Source organism: Silene latifolia, chromosome 9, assembly GCF_048544455.1.
Source record: "Silene latifolia isolate original U9 population chromosome 9, ASM4854445v1, whole genome shotgun sequence".
Lineage (NCBI taxonomy): Eukaryota > Viridiplantae > Streptophyta > Magnoliopsida > Caryophyllales > Caryophyllaceae > Silene > Silene latifolia.
In genome coordinates, this window is record NC_133534.1 from 185,681,684 (window position 1) to 185,703,913 (window position 22,230).

Here is a 22,230-nt window from a genome sequence, read left to right on the forward strand (position 1 = left end):
ATAAATGGGAAATTTATCAAACGTTACTACTCTTGAAACAACACCATGCTCCTAAGCAAGAGCGTAAACTGCAAGCCATGCTCCTAAGCAAGAGCGTAAACTGCAAGCCATGCTCCTAAGCAAGAGCGTAAACTGCAAGCCATGCTCCTAAGCAAGAGTCTAAACTGCAAGCCTCTATGAACTACGTCGGCTTGATCTTGTGAAGTACTATTTCTACTTTGCAAGTACGTAGGCAACTTGGGTGAACGTGTCGCCTGAGTGCAGCCACACAAAAAAAAATGTGTATCATACCTAAAAAAAAAAAAAAAAAAAAAAAAAAAAAAAAAAAAAAAAAAAAAAAAAAAAAAGAAAAATTGAACTACGTCGGCTTGATCTTGCAGGTTGTCATACTTGTCACCTTGCAAGTACGTAGGAAGCTTGAGTGAACATGTAGCTCGAGTGCAGCCACCCCTCCAAACAAACACCATTTCCCTTTGCACTACTATGTAGGCCTTCGTGAATCATCTTTGAAAGATTCCAACACTCTCTGTGGAGCATATCTCTCAAGAGGCTTAAACCACCTTCAAATCTCCGGTCTTCAAGACTTCCATCATCTTCACGATCTTCAGAGTCGTTGACCTAACGCATGGCACCTCGATGCTCTCCACCATGGGCTCATATGTTAACCGAAATGACCCAACGGGTTCATTGCATGGTAGCTCATATGAGAATTTGAATGACCTCCCAGAAAAAATCTTAGCTTCAAGGCTCCGACGAATCTTAGCTTCAAGGCTCCGATAAATCTCGACATGGAATATGATGGAAGTCTTAATGAAATATAGCTCACGTGAGAATTGAAATCGGCTCTCCACAGAAATCTTCAATGCTTCAATGCTTTGACGGCTCAGCATCATGGGCTCACATGTTAACCGAAATGACCCAGCGGGTTCATTGCATGGTAGCTCACGTGAGAATTGAAATCGGCTCTCCACAGAAATCTTCAATGCTTCAATGCTTTGACAGCTCAGCATCATGGGCTCACATGTTAACCGAAATGACCCAGCGGGTTCATTGCATGGTAGCTCACGTGAGAATTGAAATCAACTCTCCAGATTAATCTTTAATGCTTTGACAGCTCGGCATCATGGGCTCACATGTTAACCGAAATGACCCAGCGGGTTCATTGCATGGTAGCTCACGTGAGAATTGAAATCAGCTCTCCAGATTAATCTTTAATGCTTGACAGTTCGGTGCTCTGCATCATGGGCTCATATGTTAACCGAAATGACCCAGCGGGTTCATTGCATGGTAGCTCACGTGAGAATTGAAATCAGCTCTCCAGATTAATCTTTAATGCTTGACAGTTCGGTGCTCTGCATCATGGGCTCATATGTTAACCGAAATGACCCTAACGGGTTCATTGTATGGTAACTCATATGAGAATCAGAATGATCTCCCTAAAAAAAAAAAAAAAAAAAAAAAAAAAAAAAAAAAAAACTCAGTTTTTGTGACGAAGAAATGATAACTGATTTATCAGGCCGATTTCGATATACACCTGAACTTGTACCAAATTAACAAAGAAAAAGTCAAAGTTAGCCATGAACAAATTTATGAACACATATCAGCTAATTGATGAAATCTAAGGTAAAACAAATTTGGCGCATCGTCACATTGTTCGGCTACCGCGACAAGCAAACACCAGTTCGCCAAGCATAACGATGATCGAGTGGGGGAGTCTCTGACCATAGAGTGCACACCTCTCGCTGATAAAAATAAAACACAAGAGCAGATAATCATCAAATTTGAACCGATACAGAAAAAAATCCAGTACATCATTCTTGACATTTGAATGCATTCCAGCCTTCTTGTCTTATCAAAAAAAATGGTGGTGGAAAAGTTGAAGCAGCTAATTGCACGTACAGGCTGGAGCTCCAAATTCAAATTTGCACCCATCAGACACCGTTAATCTCACACCAAGTGGAGAAGGCTATGACGACCACCGTGAGTAAACAGTCGCTGAGACAAATAGATAATCTTCAGTTTCGAACCAGTACACAAATGATTCTGCTTGACGTTCTTGGTAGAGGGCCGCGGTGACTCCTTTCTTCTGATTTTGAAAATCAGGTTGTTGAAAAAAATTGATAACGGTACTTGAACTTGTCGATTCCGGATACATGTCAGCAACAATCAACGAGAATCTCATTGGAGTTTTGCTTGTATATGACTTCACTTCAGCGCCTATGCCAAAGAAAGAAGAAGATGTGCTTTAAAATTATAGCATTTTCGTCATACAGTAATTTTCATTCAATCCAACAAAAGCCAGCACATGTCTACAGTATTCTTTTTGATCAATAGGCTACCTCAACATAAATACGACTATATTAAAAGGACGCTGATAGTGATAAGAAGTTATATATTCAAATTCATAAGTGATTAAGATAAAAAAAAAACAGTAGCAAAGGAAGAGAAAAATAGATAGAGGCGCATGAAAACTACCTACCAGCGTCGGAATAGAGGGACCGAGAACGCAATAAACATGTCCATATATCGAAGTCGTGTGCTTCCAAGGAATCTGATCAGCTGCAAAAGGGAAGGAGAAATGCAAAGATCAAATTGAATAAACACAAAGGAAATAAGCTGAACAGTTTAATGTGTGGCTATCAAGTTTGATGAGTGGATTCATAAGAACTTACGATTGTTCATCATATAAAATTAAAGCAGGAGCAAGATTTACAAGACCAAAAAAATGAACAATGGAGTCATGAAAGAGTACCTACGTAAGACTTGTGGGGATATGATATGAAGATGAAAGGCTTGAGGAGTATATATAGATAGAATTTATGATTAAAAAAATAGATACTTGCACATCAAGGAAATCTTGCCGGCTCACCTCTGAAAACAGCCAATCAAAAAAATTGTCTTACAAGAATTTGCAATTTGCACAAGTCGGTAAAATAAATTGTATTTTATCAACTTTCCAACAAGCTAAATGAAATTTGATACGCTGGTATAGTGGTGCCGATTTAAACATTTCCTATTTATGAAGTAATTAGTTGAAGATAAGGTTACAAAATGACCGAGGTGATGAAAGTTCAAGTGTCATCCGTCAAGGTTATAAAATGACAGGATGATATAAACTCAAGTGTCATCCGTCAAGGTTACAAAATGACCAGGGTGACATAGATTCAAGTGTCATCCGTCAAGGTTACAAAATGACCAGGATGATATAAACTCAAGTGTCATCCGTCAAGGTTACAAAATGACCAGGGTGACATAGACAAGTGTCGTCCGTCAGGGTTACAAATTGACCAGGGTGATATAAATATCGAGAAGAGCCGTCAGTCATCCGCCAAGTCAGATAATGACAGGATGCCCAAAAAAAAATGTTATCGATGCAACACGATGGGTGCCCGTCGACTTTTAAGTCAAATAAAAAAAATGTGTCGAGACCCCGCCACGCTGAAACACTTCGAAAGTGGGCGTGACAAAGTCTCGAGGGGGCAATTTGTAGGCATTAAAATTTTATTTAAATGTAAAAAAATACAGAAATTAATTAATTTGAGTTAATAATAAATAAATTACTCAATTTAATTATTTTTGTCTCTTTTAAATCAAATTTGGGTCTTTCCGAGTTATTCGGGTCCAAACAGAAGTCAAATTGGGCTAAAATTGCAAACGGACCGAGAAATGAACTGCGACCAAGCCCGAGGAAAAGCCCAACTTTTTCTCTTTAAATACCCCAAGTTTATTCATTTAAAGATAGAAAAACTCGAAGAAAAGAAAAGCTCTGGAATTCTCTCTGAAAATCTCGTGAAATTCAACGTAAGCAGTCAACAAGCACAACAAATTCGTGCCGCCTGCGCAAGAAAACTCAAACATTCAAACTCGAATATTCAAACATTCAAACTCGAATATTCAAACATTCAAACATTCAAGAGAGACTCAAGTCGTTCGACCCTCTCAAGAATACAAGTCAACGTCGCGCGTAGAGTGCATACACCCTCTACACGCGCACCCATTGCAAAACGCACGCGCACCCTTTACGTGGATCGTGCACGCGTACCCTGTTTGTTTAGTTAGAATCAGAGGATTATTAGAGATTGTACACGGACTTTTCTGATATTAATAAAAAAACTCATTTTGTTTACTTGTTTTGTATTTCAGTTATCGCAATACAAAATTTGTCGTTACAATACAATATATGGACATAAACTTCTTGTTGTTAGAATATTATGTTCAACGGCTAAGTGCAACAGCTAGTTTATTTGCCTTGAAGATTGCCCAACAAAATTCGATTTTGTTGGTTCCCTTGTCTTTACTGTGTAATCTGATTTTGAATACTAAATAGTTGATGATTATAATATAATCTTTATAATCTTTGCTGTGTAATGTGTTTTTGTGGATTTTTATTAATTGTGGGAATTTGATTTGCCATTTCGATGACGGCATTTGGATATTTGCATCCATTGAATCGACTTCGTCTTCTGAGATAATCCAGTTGGGGGAGAACTCGTAATGAGATGAAGATGATTATGTGGAAGAAAAAAAATTAAGAAGGGGAAGAACTAGTAATTTGATTTGTTACAAAGAAGAAGAAGAGTGTGTTTTTTTTTTGTAATTAATCTTCAACTTTGCATACTCGCCTATTTATTCTTTAATTTGTAATTAATCTTCAATCATCAATTTCTTCCTTGTATGTGCGATCAATCCCATCTAACTCATGGTGTATTAATTACAAAATAAGTCATTAGATAATCTCTTCCTTATACCATTAATTGCATAACCTCTCGCCATTGTTTTCTAAGTCTTACTCGTCTTTCTCGCTGGTAGTTCAAGCATAGGGGCTCTCTTTTCTTGTTAATTAGAATATGCCCTTATTGAAAAAAAAATCAGTATTATTTGTCAATTAGTGTTAATTGCTACTCCTTCGTCTCAACAAATTCCTTACATTTTATTAAAAGACTCCCCACAAATGAATAAAAGTGTAAAGAATCTGTTGAGACGGAGGTAGTATTTGTTATTTTCATTTAGGATAAACCCTTTAATCTCAGATTTATTCAATTTGTTAGTGTTGTTAGATATAAATGTATTTTTGTATTAATTGTTTGTCTCATAATTTAGGGAAATCCTTGGGATAGTGTGACATTGAAATTGTGGTTTGGTGGTTCATTTACTAGGAATGAAACAGGGTTGGTATATACTGGCAGAGTATTTAGGACGGTAGATGTTGATGTTGATGAATTTTGTTGGTTTACGATTCTCGAGGAAGCAGAAAAATGTGTGTGCTATAGTAGGAAGACTGATGCTATTTTTTTCATGGACCCTAATATGGGATTGCAAAGGATTGTAGATGATGTTGGAGCTCAGGTTATGTGTAAGTTTGGAGTTGAACATAGGATTGTGGAGTGTTATATAGTTTCTGGTTTAGATGTTGCCCATTTAATGCACCTAATTGAAGTGGTTAGGGGAGAAGCAAATGGTACAGCTACAACAATTGTGAAGTGTTCTAAGAAATTGATTCCTAGGAGGAAGGAGTCAATTAGTAATAGTGCAAAAATGGGACCACCTCCCAAGGACAGAATTGAATATTCTGAACAAAGTACCCCACACCAAAATAAAAAAGAAACTAACACTCACACCTCCATCAATGAAAAAGTAAAACAACCCACACAAATCCTAAAAGAATCTTCTCTAAAAATACCTGAAACAAGCAGCCAAATAAGTTCAGTTATTGAACCAACCTCATCTATACAACCACATTTTGACCATCCATATAATTTCAATGATATAACACTTTCAAATTTTTTTGCTTCATATGTGGAAAAGGAGGATTTGGCAGAGTTGGATAGTGAAGATTTAAGTGAGGGAGCTAATCCAGGATATGACCCTGATTTGGAAGAGGATGGTGAAACTGATTCTGAGGGTAGTGAAGTTGAGATAGTAGATGGAGAGGATAACATAGTTGAGCCACAATGGGAGTCAGATGAATACTCAGAGGATGAGGAGACTAAAGAGGCTAAGAAAACATTGAAAGAATGGAATTCAAAAGCTATAGCCATAGCTAAACAAGTTGTAGATGAAGCTGCTAGTTTATTGTTGCCTGAGCAAGCAACTCAACAAATTGGTGAATGTATTGGTGCAAGTGTAGAGGATGTTGTTGTTAGTGACTATGACAACAGTGCTGATGAATTAGAAACACCCGGTGAAAGTGAGGATGAGCCTGTACCAGGCAGAAGGAGAAGATCTTCAATTCCTGTAATTAATGAAAGGTGTGATTTTTCTAAGCTTAAGTGGTGTGTTGGTATAAGATTCCCTTCAAGGGAAATTTTTAGGGATTGTGTTGCTAGGTATGCTATAGCACAGGGTAGGAACTTGATATTTGTTGTAAGTGATAAGAGTAGAGGTAGAAGGCTCGGGGTGAAGTGTAAGAAAGGATGTCCATTCAAGTTATATGGAAGTTGGGATAATAACAGTGCTTGTTTCCTAGTTATGTCTGTCAACCCTTCTCATAATTGTCGTAGAACAATGGAGAGTAATAGGCAGTTGAAATCATCATGGGTGGCAAAACAATTCGTTGAAGTGTTTAAGAATAAACCCCATTGGCCAGCAGCAGACATAATAGACACAGTTAGGAGGGCTTACAAGGTTATAATCAAGAAAGGGTTTGCATATAAGGTTAAATACTATGCTCACAAGCTGTTGCATGGTTCTATGAGGGATCATTACAGCAAATTTGGAGGCTACATGGCAGCACTTCAAGAACAATATCCCACAAGTGTCTTCACTTTAAGCACAATTTCTTCTACTGTCAGCTCAATACATGTGTTTCACATGTTTTTTGTATGCTTTGATGCCCTTAGACAAGGCTGGTTAACTGCATGTAGGAAATTAATTTGTGTGGACGCTTGCTTCCTGAAGACATTCTTAGGGGGGCAATTAATAAGTGCAATAGGAAGGGATGAGAATGATCAAATGTATCCCTTAGCTTGAGCTGTTGTGGAAGGAGAAAACAATGATAGCTATGATTGGTTTTTTCAAGAGTTAAAGAAAGCAACAAGTGAAGAGGATGGTGAAGGATGGACCATTATTTCAGATGAACACCAGGTTTGTATCCATTTATTTGTTGTCAATGATATTATTGATTACATAATTGTTATTAAAAATTTAATCTTTATGTTGTCCTTTTATAGAGTATTGTCTCAATGGTCGCCAAACAATTCCCCAAGGCAGAACATAGGAGGTGTGCCCGACACATTTTTGCCAATTGGCACAAGTCATATAAGGGTGATGAGATGAAGATGCTTTTCTGGAATTGTGCACTAGCCTATAACCAGGCTGACTTTGATTATGCCATTGCTTCTTTGAAAGAAGTAGATGCACGAGCCTCTGATGCATTCATGGCCTGCAACCCTACTCTTTTCTGCAGGTCTTTCATATGTACAACCACTGTTAACGACGTGATTGTCAACAACATGGCTGAGACTTTCAATGCGTATATAATCAATGCAAGGTCTAAACATCTAATTTACATGTTGGAGGATATTAGGACTATGCTAATGCAAAGATTGGCCCTAAAAAAAAAGAAATGGAGGAGACGGATAACATGGTGTGTCCTAATATTCAGGTTATATTAGAAAAGGAAAAAGAGAAGGCTGCTAATTGCACCCCTCAACTATCTAGCCCTACTCAATATCAAGTGAAGGATGGGATTGATGTACTCAGTGTGGATTTGGCTGCAAAGACATGTACATGTAGAAAGTGGGATGTAACTGGGATCCCATGTGCACATGCCATTGCAGCTATATTTGAAATCCATGCCACTGCAGAAGACTTTGTGCATCCTATGTATAGTAGGGAAACTTACTTAAAGGCTTACAACTCCTCCATAGTACCTTGGCCCGGAGAAAGATATTGGCCCAAAGTGGATATGCCAATGGTTCCCCCACCAATAAAGGTTGGACCAGGTCGACCAAGGAAGAAGAGAAGAAGAGATCCACATGAGAATCCAAAGAAAAAGGGGAAATTGACAAAACATGGACTTGAGATGAGTTGTTCTCTTTGTAAGTCAAAAGAACACAACAAAAGAAAATGTCCCGACAAGGATAGGGTGCCACCACCACCACCAAAAAGGGGAAGAGGGAGACCAAAGGCTATACCTGTTGGAAGAGGACAAGAAGAGGGCTCCAGCTCACAAGTCCATCATGGAGCAACAGCCTTACCTACTAGGTTAGGGAGAGGAGGGAGAGTTATAAGAAATGGTAGAGGTGTTACAAGAGGAGGACCAAGAGGAGGTAGAAGAGAAGGACAAAGGGTAATGCTCTTTTTAAATTCTCACAATTAAATCTTTAAAAAAAAGTAGTGAATGTAAGTGATTACTTGTATTTGCAGGCACCACAAGGGATGGGAGTTCTAATAGATGCTGAGGGTAATGCTTTCACAAATGTACCGGGAAGTACCACTGGTCCTAGGTGCATAACAGCAGCTATGAGCGATGAAATGATGAGTCAGAATCAGAGTACACCACAAGCTTCATCAAATCATGTTTGAAATCCTAGTTTTGTTAGGAGTAGTCAGTTGATGTATTTTCAAAGTTAGGAGAAGTTAGTGAACCGTTAGTTGTTTTTTGGTACTATGTTATTTTGACAGTTTAGCTATTTAATAAAGTTGGTTGTAATTTTGAACAAACATCAAGTTGATGGTTGTGTTTTGCTGCACTTTATGTTATGAACATGGTTTTTTCATTGAATGAAAGAGAGAACTTGGTACAACACTTGCAATATTCAAACAATAAGTCTTGATTAAGACGGATATATTCGTCTTAAGGTTAAGACGGGTCAAATACAATCAAGCGGGGTATTAAAAGACAAAATTTTTGGCATTTTCTAGGTAATTAGTCGGGTGATTTGGTTTGTATTTAACCTGTCTTAAACTTAAGACGGATGATGGCGGTCTTAAATAAAAATTTGTGATATTCAAATGTTATTGCTTAACAAACTTCATACGACATCAACTACTTCCATACATATTTATACATTAAGAACCTAAAACATTCCTAAATCCTAATCATTAAAATTACAGCAAAGAAAACCCAAGAAATTACTAATCCTATCATTTCTATTGTCTCCTTTTTACAGTGCTTCCTTATTTCATTGTTGATGCCACCACCTCATCTTTCAATTTTTTGTTCTTCAATTTCAGTTTGTAAATCTTCTCCTCCAATTTCCTCTTCATATGCAAAAATTCTATTTGTAGGCCATTGTCGTCCCTTTCATTTTCCAGAACTACATCATCATCAAATTCAAAAAAAAAATCCAAATCCATTATTCTACAAATGTTAACAAAAAAAATTAGTCAGAAAAATATAAAACAAACATATAAAAACAGAAAAATTTGAGACAAATTAGACATAAAAGTTTGAGACAAATTAGATAAACTTACCGGCCACAATGAACAACCATAGAATCTTTTATCTACATGAAATCCTTTCTTCACAATCATCAAGATTGCAGGAAGATGATGTTTAGATAACAATTGTTTTCTAAGTATTGGATTGGTTAAAATTAATGATGTTGAAGAAGACATTGTACCCTTGTTCATTGTGAGAAGAACATTGGGGGAATATATGGAGAAAGGAAATTAAATGAAAAAAAATATTAATCGTTGCAATGGAGGAAGACACATGGATGAAAAAGAAAAAGAAGTAAAGAAGAAGAAAAAGATGTAACCTGATCATATATACCCTTAACCGGTTACACCAGGTAACATTTAACCTGGGTCTAATAAAAGAAAAATGAGTGGAAAGAAGGGATTAATATAGGATAAAACATAGGTTGGGGTAATATAAGAAGGATAGACAAAGGATGGATTAATCCCATGTAATAACCCTAAAATAAAAACACACATTACCGGAAGTGTTAGGTAAAAAATTGGACAAGTGCAATCAGGTAAGGATGTAACTTGTAAGATAGTTAAGATTAAAGTGGGTTAATACATAGTATGGATTAATATATGAAGGGCATCCATAGTACGGATTATTCCCATTAATTAATCCTTATTTATATGAATTAGGTTGTTAATTTGAAATTCTCTTTTGATGAATTATTTATATGAATGTTTTATACTTTTATTTTGAATTTTTGCTGTCTATTTATAATTTTTGTGTTGTGAATTTTGATTACATGCTTCTTACTAGTTGCTAATTGAATTTAAATTCCTAATTGTTGATCTATAGAACGCTAATATGCTTAATTTGAACATTTAATTAAAATTCTATACTACTAATTTGAGACTTCTTTGGTATGATTTATATGATTGACTTAAATATGATCTTCAATGCGGTACTTTGTTTGAATTGTTTTTTGTTCAAGAATATTACCTGCCCGGAGGAGGAGATTCATGCTTTTGTGAGTAGTTGTCCCTTACGATCCTATATTTATGAGATTCAAGTGGGAGGTCATGACCTTATTGAGTCACCCTAAACATTAATTAATTAGGAAATTAACATGACCTTTAAGTAAAAGAGGTCAAGTGATGACCTTTCTAAGGCAACTTAAACCCTTCCATGACCTTACTTGTATCAACTTGTAATTGATTGACACCATGTTTAAGCGACAACGGAAGTTAGCTAAAAGAAAGGTGATGACTCGGCCTCATCCGTAACCCGAGAGCTACATCCACATCCATTACCTGCTAACCAACTGCTCACCATTTCCGAATGGATCACCATAGTTTTGAAAACAGTAAACGAGGTCAGTCAACTGTATTGCAATACCCCGTATTTTGATAATCTTTTATGAGAATAATTTATGTAATTTAATAATTAATTGAAGGCATTTCTAATAATAATTACAAATTAAGACGTTAATTAAATAATAAAGTAAGTAAGCAAGTCGAGAATTGGGCTTAGCTAATAATAAAGTATTGGGCCGTGTGACACAAATTGAAGGAGCGGTTTTAATGGCCTAATACATAAGTGATCGGGATTTGTATCGGAATTAATAATAATAATAATAATAATAATAATAATAATAATAATAATAATAATAATAATAATAATAATAATGGTAATAATAATAATGACAAATTCCTATAATAATTAGAATAAGGAAATAGTAATAATTTCCTAATAAGCCTCATATAACCCCTAAGTTTAGACAATAAATACCATGCTAATTCTGAAAAGTAATTCATAAAAATAAGAGAAGGAGTTTAAGAGACGGAAAGAGCAAATAAAGCGTTAAAAGGTAAGATCGTCACAACTCATGTTTATATCGTCTTAATAATTTAAGTTAACGTTTATACACCGAATGGACCACCGTGAACAGTGTCGTGGACCTTAGTAGTTGCCCTTGACCTTCGTGACTCTAATAAGACCAACCTTGACCACTGTTGACCACCGTGGGTGGCGGTTTGGGCGTCTAAATAGGGGATGTCGTGGGTAAGAAAGACGGGGTTTGTGTCGTGTGTGGTTGTCAACGTGACCTGGGGTTTGGGTGGTTGGTTAGGTCGTGGTAGGCGGTTCTACTGGTGGTAATGGGGTGGTCGGAGGTGGTGGTTGGTACGGTGGATGCCGGATGGTGGTGGTTGCAGCGAGTTGTCCTTTATATGGGTCGAGGGTTGTTTCTGGGTGTTTGTGGGCTGCCGTGAGGGGTCGTGGCTAGTGGTGTGACCACCGTGGGTCAAGGGAGACCACGGTGGTGGCCACTGGTGATCGTAGGGTGGTTTAAGAGGTGAGTGAGGGTGTGGTGTTGGTTGTGTCGGGTTTTGAAAGGGGATGTTGGGGCAGGGAGTTTGGGGGTTGCTGGTGGCGGTTTGGCTGGTGGTTTTGGTCGTTGGTGTTCGTCGTGGTGTAGGCTAGAAGGTGGCAGGATTGGTCGGGGCTGATGGTGGTTAAGGAAGTCGTGAAGGACAAGTTTTAGTGGGGTTGTTGAACTCGGTTTCGACGGGCTGTATGTGGTTTGTGTCGTGGGTTTTCACGGGGTGCATGGGTATGTGTGGTGAATGATTGTTTATTATTATTTTTTTTACGGGTTAACTCGGGTATTAATAAATAATCGGGTCTTAACTTTAATAAACAGGTTTTCGTATGATAATTAAAACATGATTAATTATACGAAATTATAATTAACGTAATTAATTAATTAATTAATTAATAATTGATAAAATTATTTAAACAAAGTAAATAGTTAGAATATTATAATATTTTCTTAGGTGACGATTTGTGAAGAATTATAATCGGGTTCGGATTGCTTTAGTTATTTGGATTGCTTGAGCTGCTTAATTGGAATCGTTTGCCAGGTAGGGATAAATCCTACTCAACCCTTGTTCGATAGTATTTGGTATAATGGATGGTTTATGTTAATGTGGAATTGATCATATGTCTATTGTGTTGGTTGATATTATTATAATTGTTGGAAGGGAGAATTTTATTGCATTGTGTTGGATGATTTCATCGTACTTGTTGGAAAGGAGAATTATATTGCGTTGTGTTGGTCGATATTAATAATTCTGATGAGGTGATTTGAATTGTTATCGTTGATTGTGAATGTGGAAATTGTGAAAAGCTGTGCGGCAGTCAGTAGTACGTTATTGAGAGAGTTTGTACTTTGGGGTAACGGTAATATGTACGTTGCGAGGGAAGGGTACTATTAAATAATGGTGGTACGTTGTTAAGGAAGGTGTACCAAAGTAATGTCAGCACGTTGTTAAGGGAGGTGTGCTAAGTCATGGAAAGGAGCACGTTGTCAGGGAGTTGTGCCATGAAAATGGAAAGTGGATTGTTATCGTATGTTCTTGTTGTTCATGTTTATTCCTACTCAACCTCGTGGTTGACTGTTTATTCGTTAACACCTATGATGAACCATAATGGGGAGCAGATTTGACAGGTACTAAAGATTAGCTGATTTGGGAGCTTATGGGAATGCGTGAGGAATTGGCCAGTCTATCTAGAAGTCTAGACCACATAGATTATTTAATCACTTATTTATTTCCTCTGCGAGTTGTATCTTATTTTGTATTAAGTTTTAGTTGATTAATTTGTAATAAACATGTAATCGCTAAAGTTTTAATTAAAGTACTTTGGTTTGTTGTACTTTATTATTCACTACCTCGGGAAACCGAGATGGTAACAGTTCTATTTATTTGGGAATGTCTTGCTAAAGGCTCCTTAGTAAATGGGGGTGTCACAAAGTGATATCAGAGCAAAACGATCCTCAGGCCTAACTAATGAATAATAATGAACTTAGGATGTGTCTAAATAAAATTAACCCCGGGTAGAAACTGTTAGAAGTCCCTCTTAGTGCGCTTAAGAAGCTAGCCTTAATTCGTACCTTGGCCCTCTCAGTTTTGAACCGGTTACCTTTAGAGATCTTACGGTGTGGGGTAATTTAAAATGAATATCGTTTATTATCTTAGGGGTTTTGGTTGCCTTGTTTGAATATTGTTTTCATGAATGCGGTTACGAGGACGTAACCTTGCTTTTAAGGAGATAGGAGTGTGATATGATTTTAAGTATTGGTATATGCATGTGGTTATGAGAAAAGTATGTTGGATTGTATTTGGTAGGTGTAACTATGATTAACATGTGAAGTATTACGGAAATTGCGTGAAATTGTGAAGTATGTAATTTGGTTGATTTCTCGAAATTTTTACCTTGATTGCTTTGGCTGCCATTTACTGCCTGTTTAATATTCTTGCACAAAATTTTTATGTGTGATAATATTATAAGTTAGATTTCATATGCCACTGGTTTCATGCTTAAGTAATATGTTGTTTAGGAGAAATAAATATTTTAGTGGACAGTGGTCAGAATATTCCTGTACAGTGACGTTTTCGTCCCATGTTTTTGTAAAAATTGCCATTTAAAAACTACTTATTGATTAGGTATAATTCCAACTCTAATGTTTGAAAGATTCGTATATGTTTCGAAATTGATAAGCCACATTGTAAGCCACCTAAGTTTCTGACAAGTTGCTGTAAAATTTCTGTTTCGACCAAATAATTTGTAAAATGCATTACAAATTGACCTTTTGAGTTTTTGACTTGATTCTTTTTCTCATAATTTGCTAACTCTCTTTATTTTCTATAAAGTATAAGTACTCAAGGATTCATTAGGTTATTATTTATTAACGGTTTTTGGAAGTTGTAATATGTTTTGTTATTATAGAAAATGGAAGCTTTATGCTAAAGTTTCTAAAAGTTATTTTCTTATCTCTTGATATATTGATGTTGTAAATTATGTGAAGTACAATGACATGTCTAGTGATATACGGAATGTGTTTTCCTAAGCCCATATATATTTCCATTAATTGCATCCATGTTTAAGTTAGACCACGTTAAAAAAAATAAAATAAACGTGCACGCAATAAAAGGTAATTCGAAGATTGTTGATATTTGTTTATTCCTCAATCGATGTTGCGTTAAAAATAGTAGATGTCTTATGTTACAATGTGTATTACATGTCTTGCGAGGTTACGATAAATGGGTTGTTATTTCTGTTGTTTGATATCTCGAACTTCGAGGACGAAGTATATTTTTAGGGGGAAGGAATGTAATACTACATATGTTTTTAGTTATTATTGTGACATCTTATGATTTGATTGGTGTAGTTGATAATCGTAAATGAATAATTGTGTTATCATAAGTTGGATGGCGCTTAGTTATGTGGATGTTTATAAGTGTTGTGGTAGTGGTTATAGGCGAACTTCGGGACGGAGTTCATTTTAAGGGGGAAGAATTTGTAATACCCCATATTTTGATAATAATTTATATAATTTAATAATTAATTGAAGGCATTTCTAATAATAATTACAAATTAAGACGTTAGTTAAATAATAAAGTAAGTAAGCAAGTCGAGAATTGGGCTTAGCTAATAATAAAGTATTGAGCCGTATGACACGAATTGGAGGAACGGTTTTATTGGCCTAATACATAAGTGATCGGGATTTGTATCGGGAATTAATAATAATAATAATAATAATAATAATAATAATAATAATAATAATAATAATAATAATAATAATGGTAATAATAATAATGACAAATTCCTATAATAATTAGAATAAGGAAATAGTAATAATTTCCTAATTGGCCTCATATAATCCCTAAGTTTAGACTATAAATACCATGCTAATTCTGAAAAGTAATTCATAAAAATAAGAGAAGGAGTTTAAGAGATGGAAAGAGCAAATAAAGCGATAAAAGGTAAGATCGTCACAACTCATGTTTATATCGTCTTAATAATTTAAGTTAACGTGTATACACCGAATGGACCACCGTGAACAGTGTCGTGGACCTTAGTAGTTGCCCTTGACCTTCGTGACTCTAATAGGACCAACCTTGACCACTATTGACCACCGTGGGTGGCGGTTTGGGCGTCTAAATAGGATATGTCGTGGGTAAGAAAGACGGGGTTTGTGTCGTGTGTGGTTGTTAACGTGACCTGGGGTTTGGGTGGTTGGTTAGGTCACGGTAGGTGGTCCTACTGGTGGTAATGGGGTGGTCGGAGGTGGTGGTTGGTACGGTGGATGCCGGATGGTTGTGGTTGCAGCGAGTTGTCCTTTATATGGGTCGAGGGTTGTTTCTGGGTGTGACCACCGTGGGTCAAGGGAGACCACGGTGGTGGCCACTGGTGATCGTAGGGTGGTTTAAGAGGTGAGTGAGGGTGTGGTGTTGGTTGTGTCGGGTTTTGAAAGGGGCTGTTGGAGCGGGGTGTTTGGAGGCTGCTGGTGGCGGTTTGGCTGGTGGTTTTGGTCGTTGATGTTCGTCGTGGTGTAGGCTAGGAGGTGGCAGGATTGGTCGGGGCTGATGGGGGTTAAGGAAGTCGTGAAGGACAGGTTTTAGTGGGGTTGTTGAACACGGTTTCGACGAGCTGTATGTGGTTTGTGTCGTGGGTTTTCACGGGGTGCATGGGTATGTGTGGTGAGATGATTGTTTATTATTATTATTTTTTGACGGGTTAACTCGGGTATTAATAAATAATCGGGTCTTGACTTTAACAAACGGGTTGTCGTATTATAATTAAAACAGGATTAATTATACGAAATTATAATTAACATAATTAAATAATTAATTAATAATTGATAAAATTATTTAAACAAAGTAAATAGTTAGTAGTCCTAAATATTATAATATTTTCTTAGGTGACGATTTGTGAAGAATTATAATCGGGTTTGGATTGCTTTAGTTATTTGGATTGCTTGAGCTGCTTAATTGGAATCGTTTGCCAGGTAGGGATAAATCCTACTCAACCCTTGTTCAATAGTATTTGGTATAATGGATGGTTTATGTTAATGTGGAATTGATCATATGTCTATTGTGTTGGTTGATTTTATTATAATTGTTGGAAGGGAGAATTTTATTGCATTGTGTTGGATGATTTCATCGTACTTGTTGGAAAGGAGAATTATATTGCGTTGTGTTAGTCGATATTAATAATTCTGATGAGGTGATTTGAATTGTTATCGTTGATTGTGAATGTGGAAATTGTGAAAAGCTGTGCGGCAGTCAGTAGTACGTTATTGAGAGAGTTTGTACTTTGGGGTAATGGTAATATGTACGTTGCGAGGGAAGGGTACTATTAAATAATGGCGGTACGTTGTTAAGGAAGGTGTACTAAAGTAATGTCAGCACGTTGTTAAGGGAGGTGTGCTAAGTCATGGAAAGGAGCACGTTGTCAGGGAGTTGTGCCATGAAAATGGAAAGTGGATTGTTATCGTATGTTCTTGTTGTTCATGTTTATTCCTACTCAACCTCGTGGTTGACTGTATATTCGTTAACACCTATGATGAACCATAATGGGGAGCAGATTTGACAGGTACTAAAGATTAGCTGATTTGGGAGCTTATGGGAATGCGTGAGGAATTGGCCAGTCTATCTAGAAGTCTAGACCACATAGATTATTTAATCACTTATTTATTTCCTCTGCGAGTTGTATCTTATTTTGTATTAAGTTTTAGTTGATTAATTTGTAATAAACATGTAATCGCTAAAGTTTTAATTAAAGTACTTTGGTTTGTTGTACTTTATTATTCACTACCTCGGGAAACCGAGATGGTAACAGTTCTATTTATTTGGGAATGTCTTGCTAAAGGCTCCTTAGTAAATGGGGGTGTCACAAAGTGATATCAGAGCAAAACGATCCTCAGGCCTAACTAATGAATAATAATGAACTTAGGATGTGTCTAAATAAAATTAACCCCGGGTAGAAACTGTTAGAAGTCCCTCTTAGTGCGCTTAAGAAGCTAGCCTTAATTCGTACCTTGGCCCTCTCAGTTTTGAACCGGTTACCTTTAGAGATCTTACGGTGTGGGGTAATTTAAAATGAATATCGTTTATTATCTTAGGGGTTTTGGTTGCCTTGTTTGAATATTGTTTTCATGAATGCGGTTACGAGGACGTAACCTTGCTTTTAAGGAGATAGGAATGTGATATGATTTTAAGTATTGGTATATGCATGTGGTTATGAGAAAAGTATGTTGGATTGTATTTGGTAGGTGTAACTATGATTAACATGTGAAGTATTACGGAAATTGCGTGAAATTGTGAAGTATGTAATTTGGTTGATTTCTCGAAATTTTTACCTTGATTGCTTTGGCTGCCATTTACTGCCTGTTTAATATTCTTGCACAAAATTTTTATGTGTGATAATATTATAAGTTAGATTTCATATGCCACTGGTTTCATGCTTAAGTAATATGTTGTTTAGGAGAAATAAATATTTTAGTGGACAGTGGTCAGAATATTCCTGTACAGTGACGTTTTCGTCCCATGTTTTTGTAAAAATTGCCATTTAAAAACTACTTATTGATTAGGTATAATTCCAACTCTAATGTTTGAAAGATTCGTATATGTTTCGAAATTGATAAGCCACATTGTAAGAAAATATTTTGACATTTTATAGTGATTTTTACAAGTTGACCTAAGTTTCTGACAAGTTGCTGTAAAATTTCTGTTTCGACCAAATAATTTGTAAAATGCATTACAAATTGACCTTTTGAGTTTTTGACTTGATTCTTTTTCTCATAATTTGCTAACTCTCTTTATTTTCTATAAAGTATAAGTACTCAAGGATTCATTAGGTTATTATTTATTAACGGTTTTTGGAAGTTGTAATATGTTTTGTTATTATAGAAAATGGAAGCTTTATGCTAAAGTTTCTAAACGTTATTTTCTTATCTCTTGATATATTGATGTTGTAAATTATGTGAAGTATAATGACATGTCTAGTGATATACGGAATGTGTTTTCCTAAGCCCATATATATTTCCATTAATTGCATCCATGTTTAAGTTAGACCACGTTAAAAAAAATAAAATAAACGTGCACGCAATAAAAGGTAATTCGAAGATTGTTGATATTTGTTTATTCCTCAATCGATGTTGCGTTAAAAATAGTAGATGTCTTATGTTACAATGTGTATTACATGTCTTGCGAGGTTACGATAAATGGGTTGTTATTTCTGTTGTTTGATATCTCGAACTTCGAGGACGAAGTATATTTTTAGGGGGAAGGAATGTAATACTACATATGTTTTTAGTTATTATTGTGACATCTTATGATTTGATTGGTGTAGTTGATAATCGTAAATGAATAATTGTGTTATCATAAGTTGGATGGCGCTTAGTTATGTGGATGTTTATAAGTGTTGTGGTAGTGGTTATAGGCGAACTTCGGGACGGAGTTCATTTTAAGGGGGGAAGACTGTAATACCCCATATTTTGATAATAATTTATATAATTTAATAATTAATTGAAGGCATTTCTAATAATAATTACAAATTAAGACGTTAGTTAAATAATAAAGTAAGTAAGCAAGTCGAGAATTGGGCTTAGCTAATAATAAAGTATTGAGCCGTATGACACGAATTGGAGGAACGGTTTTATTGGCCTAATACATAAGTGATCGGGATTTGTATCGGGAATTAATAATAATAATAATAATAATAATAATAATAATAATAATAATAATAATAATAATAATAATAATAATAATAATAATAATAATAATAATAATAATAATAATGGTAATAATAATAATGACAAATTCCTATAATAATTAGAATAAGGAAATAGTAATAATTTCCTAATTGGCCTCATATAATCCCTAAGTTTAGACTATAAATACCATGCTAATTCTGAAAAGTAATTCATAAAAATAAGAGAAGGAGTTTAAGAGATGGAAAGAGCAAATAAAGCGATAAAAGGTAAGATCGTCACAACTCATGTTTATATCGTCTTAATAATTTAAGTTAACGTGTATACACCGAATGGACCACCGTGAACAGTGTCGTGGACCTTAGTAGTTGCCCTTGACCTTCGTGACTCTAATAGGACCAACCTTGACCACTATTGACCACCGTGGGTGGCGGTTTGGGCGTCTAAATAGGATATGTCGTGGGTAAGAAAGACGGGGTTTGTGTCGTGTGTGGTTGTTAACGTGACCTGGGGTTTGGGTGGTTGGTTAGGTCACGGTAGGTGGTCCTACTGGTGGTAATGGGGTGGTCGGAGGTGGTGGTTGGTACGGTGGATGCCGGATGGTTGTGGTTGCAGCGAGTTGTCCTTTATATGGGTCGAGGGTTGTTTCTGGGTGTTTGTGGGCTGTCGTGGGGGTCGTGGCTAGTGGTGTGACCACCGTGGGTCAAGGGAGACCACAGTGGTGGCCACTGGTGATCGTAGGGTGGTTTAAGAGGTGAGTGAGGGTGTGGTGTTGGTTGTGTCGGGTTTTGAAAGGGGCTGTTGGAGCGGGTTGTTTGGAGGCTGCTGGTGGCGGTTTGGCTGGTGGTTTTGGTCGTTGATGTTCGTCGTGGTGTAGGCTAGGAGGTGGCAGGATTGGTCGGGGCTGATGGTGGTTAAGGAAGTCGTGAAGGACAGGTTTTAGTGGGGTTGTTGAACACGGTTTCGACGGGCTGTATGTGGTTTGTGTCGTGGGTTTTCACGGGGTGCATGGGTATGTGTGGTGAGATGATTGTTTATTATTATTTTTTTTTTACGGGTTAACTCGGGTATTAATAAATAATCGGGTCTTGACTTTAATAAACGGGTTGTCGTATTATAATTAAAACAGGATTAATTATACGAAATTATAATTAACATAATTAAATAATTAATTAATAATTGATAAAATTATTTAAACAAAGTAAATAGTTAGTAGTCCTAAATATTATAATATTTTCTTAGGTGACGATTTGTGAAGAATTATAATCGGGTTTGGATTGCTTTAGGTATTTGGATTGCTTGAGCTGCTTAATTGGAATCGTTTGCCAGGTAGGGACAAATCCTACTCAACCCTTGTTCAATAGTATTTGGTATAATGGATGGTTTATGTTAATGTGGAATTGATCATATGTCTATTGTGTTGGTTGATATTATTATAATTGTTGGAAGGGAGAATTATATTGCATTGTGTTGGATGATTTCATCGTACTTGTTGGAAGGGAGAATTATATTGCGTTGTGTTGGTCGATATTAATAATTCTGATGAAGTGATTTGAATTGTTATCGTTGATTGTGAATGTGGAAATTGTGAAAAGCTGTGCGACAGTCAGTAGTACGTTATTGAGAGAGTTTGTACTTTGGGAGTAACGGTAATATGTACGTTGCGAGGGAGGGGTACTATTAAATAATGGCGGTACGTTGTTAAGGAAGGGGTACCAAAGTAATGTGAGCACGTTGTTAAGGGAGGTGTGCTAAGTCATGGAAAGGAGCACGTTGTCAGGGAGTTGTGCCATGAAAATGGAAAGTGGATTGTTATCGTATGTTTTTGTTGTTAGTGTTTATTCCTACTCAACCTTGTGGTTGACTATGTAGTCGTGAACACCTGTGATGAACCATAATCGGGAGTAGATTTGACAGGTACTAAAGATTAGCTGATTTGGGAGCTTATGGAAATGCATGAGGAATTGGCCAGTCTACCTAGAAGTCTAGAACACATAGATTATTTAATCACTTATTTATTTCCGCTGCGAGTTGTATCTTATTTTGTATTAAGTTTTAGTTGATTAATTTGCAATAAACATGTAATCGCTAAAGTTTTAATTAATGTACTTTGGTTTGTTGTACTTTATTATTCATTGCCTCGGGAAACTGAGATGGTAACAGTCCTATTTATTTGGGAATGTCTTGCTAAAGGCTCCTTAATAAATGGGGGTGTCACATGTATAACCAAAATAACAATTCAAAATAATATAATCCAATACAACAGTAACCAATCAATCCTCCAAACTCCATCAATCATCAGTAACCGACTACACGGCGAAATGTGTAGCCCTACCAGGTTACCCATCGCAACAGGTATCCCACACCACCAGTAGGGGACCGCAGCTTTGCCCACCAAATCCCCGCTCATCGCAATGAGCGAATCCAGATCATTAATATGCACATCCCCCTTGTAACGGGAGCTACAAGAGACAAACATGGGGTTGGAACCATCTCCCGAAAATGGACCCATAACAACAATCAAACAACGATATAATCTCCATCAATCTCAATCCAAATGATACATGTGGTCCCAAAACCACAGCTTCAGCGCTATCGTCCCAACACAATGGACTCCTACATTTCCTCTCGTACAACGCCTCAAAAGGTGCCATCTCAATGCTCGTGTCATAGCTGTTGTCGTACGAAAACACTATCAGATTAAGTCTACCCTGCCAACTCCCACCAAACTCCATCGCACAAGCTCGTAATATGTCTTCTAAGGTCTTGATAGTCCTTTCAGTTTGACCATCTGTCGCAGGTTGAAATGTCGTACTCATCTTTAAGGTAGTCTCCATCAATTCCTGCAACTCTTATCAAAACCGTGATATAAATCTCACATCTTTATCTGACACAATATCCATTGGTACCCCGTGTAACCGCACCACATGTTTTCTATACCCAAGAGCTAGTTGAATCTTACTCCAAGTATCTTTCATTGGAATAAAATGAGCTGACATTGTCAGACGATCGACGATTACCCAAATCATATTGTTTCCCTGCTGAGTCCTCCGTAATCCCACAATGAAATCCATAGAAATCGATTCCCATTTTCATTCCGGTACCTCGAGTGACTTAATCTTACCTTGTAGTCTCCGTTGTTCCCCTTTTACTCTCTGGCAAGTCAAACACCTAGCCACAAATTCTGCTACCTCTTTCTTCAAACCGGGCTACCAAAACATCTTCTTCAAGTCCTTATAGAGCTTGTCACTGTCCGGATGTACCGAATAAGGAGTGCAATGAGCCTCCGTCATAATCAAAGTCCTCAACTCGGTATCAT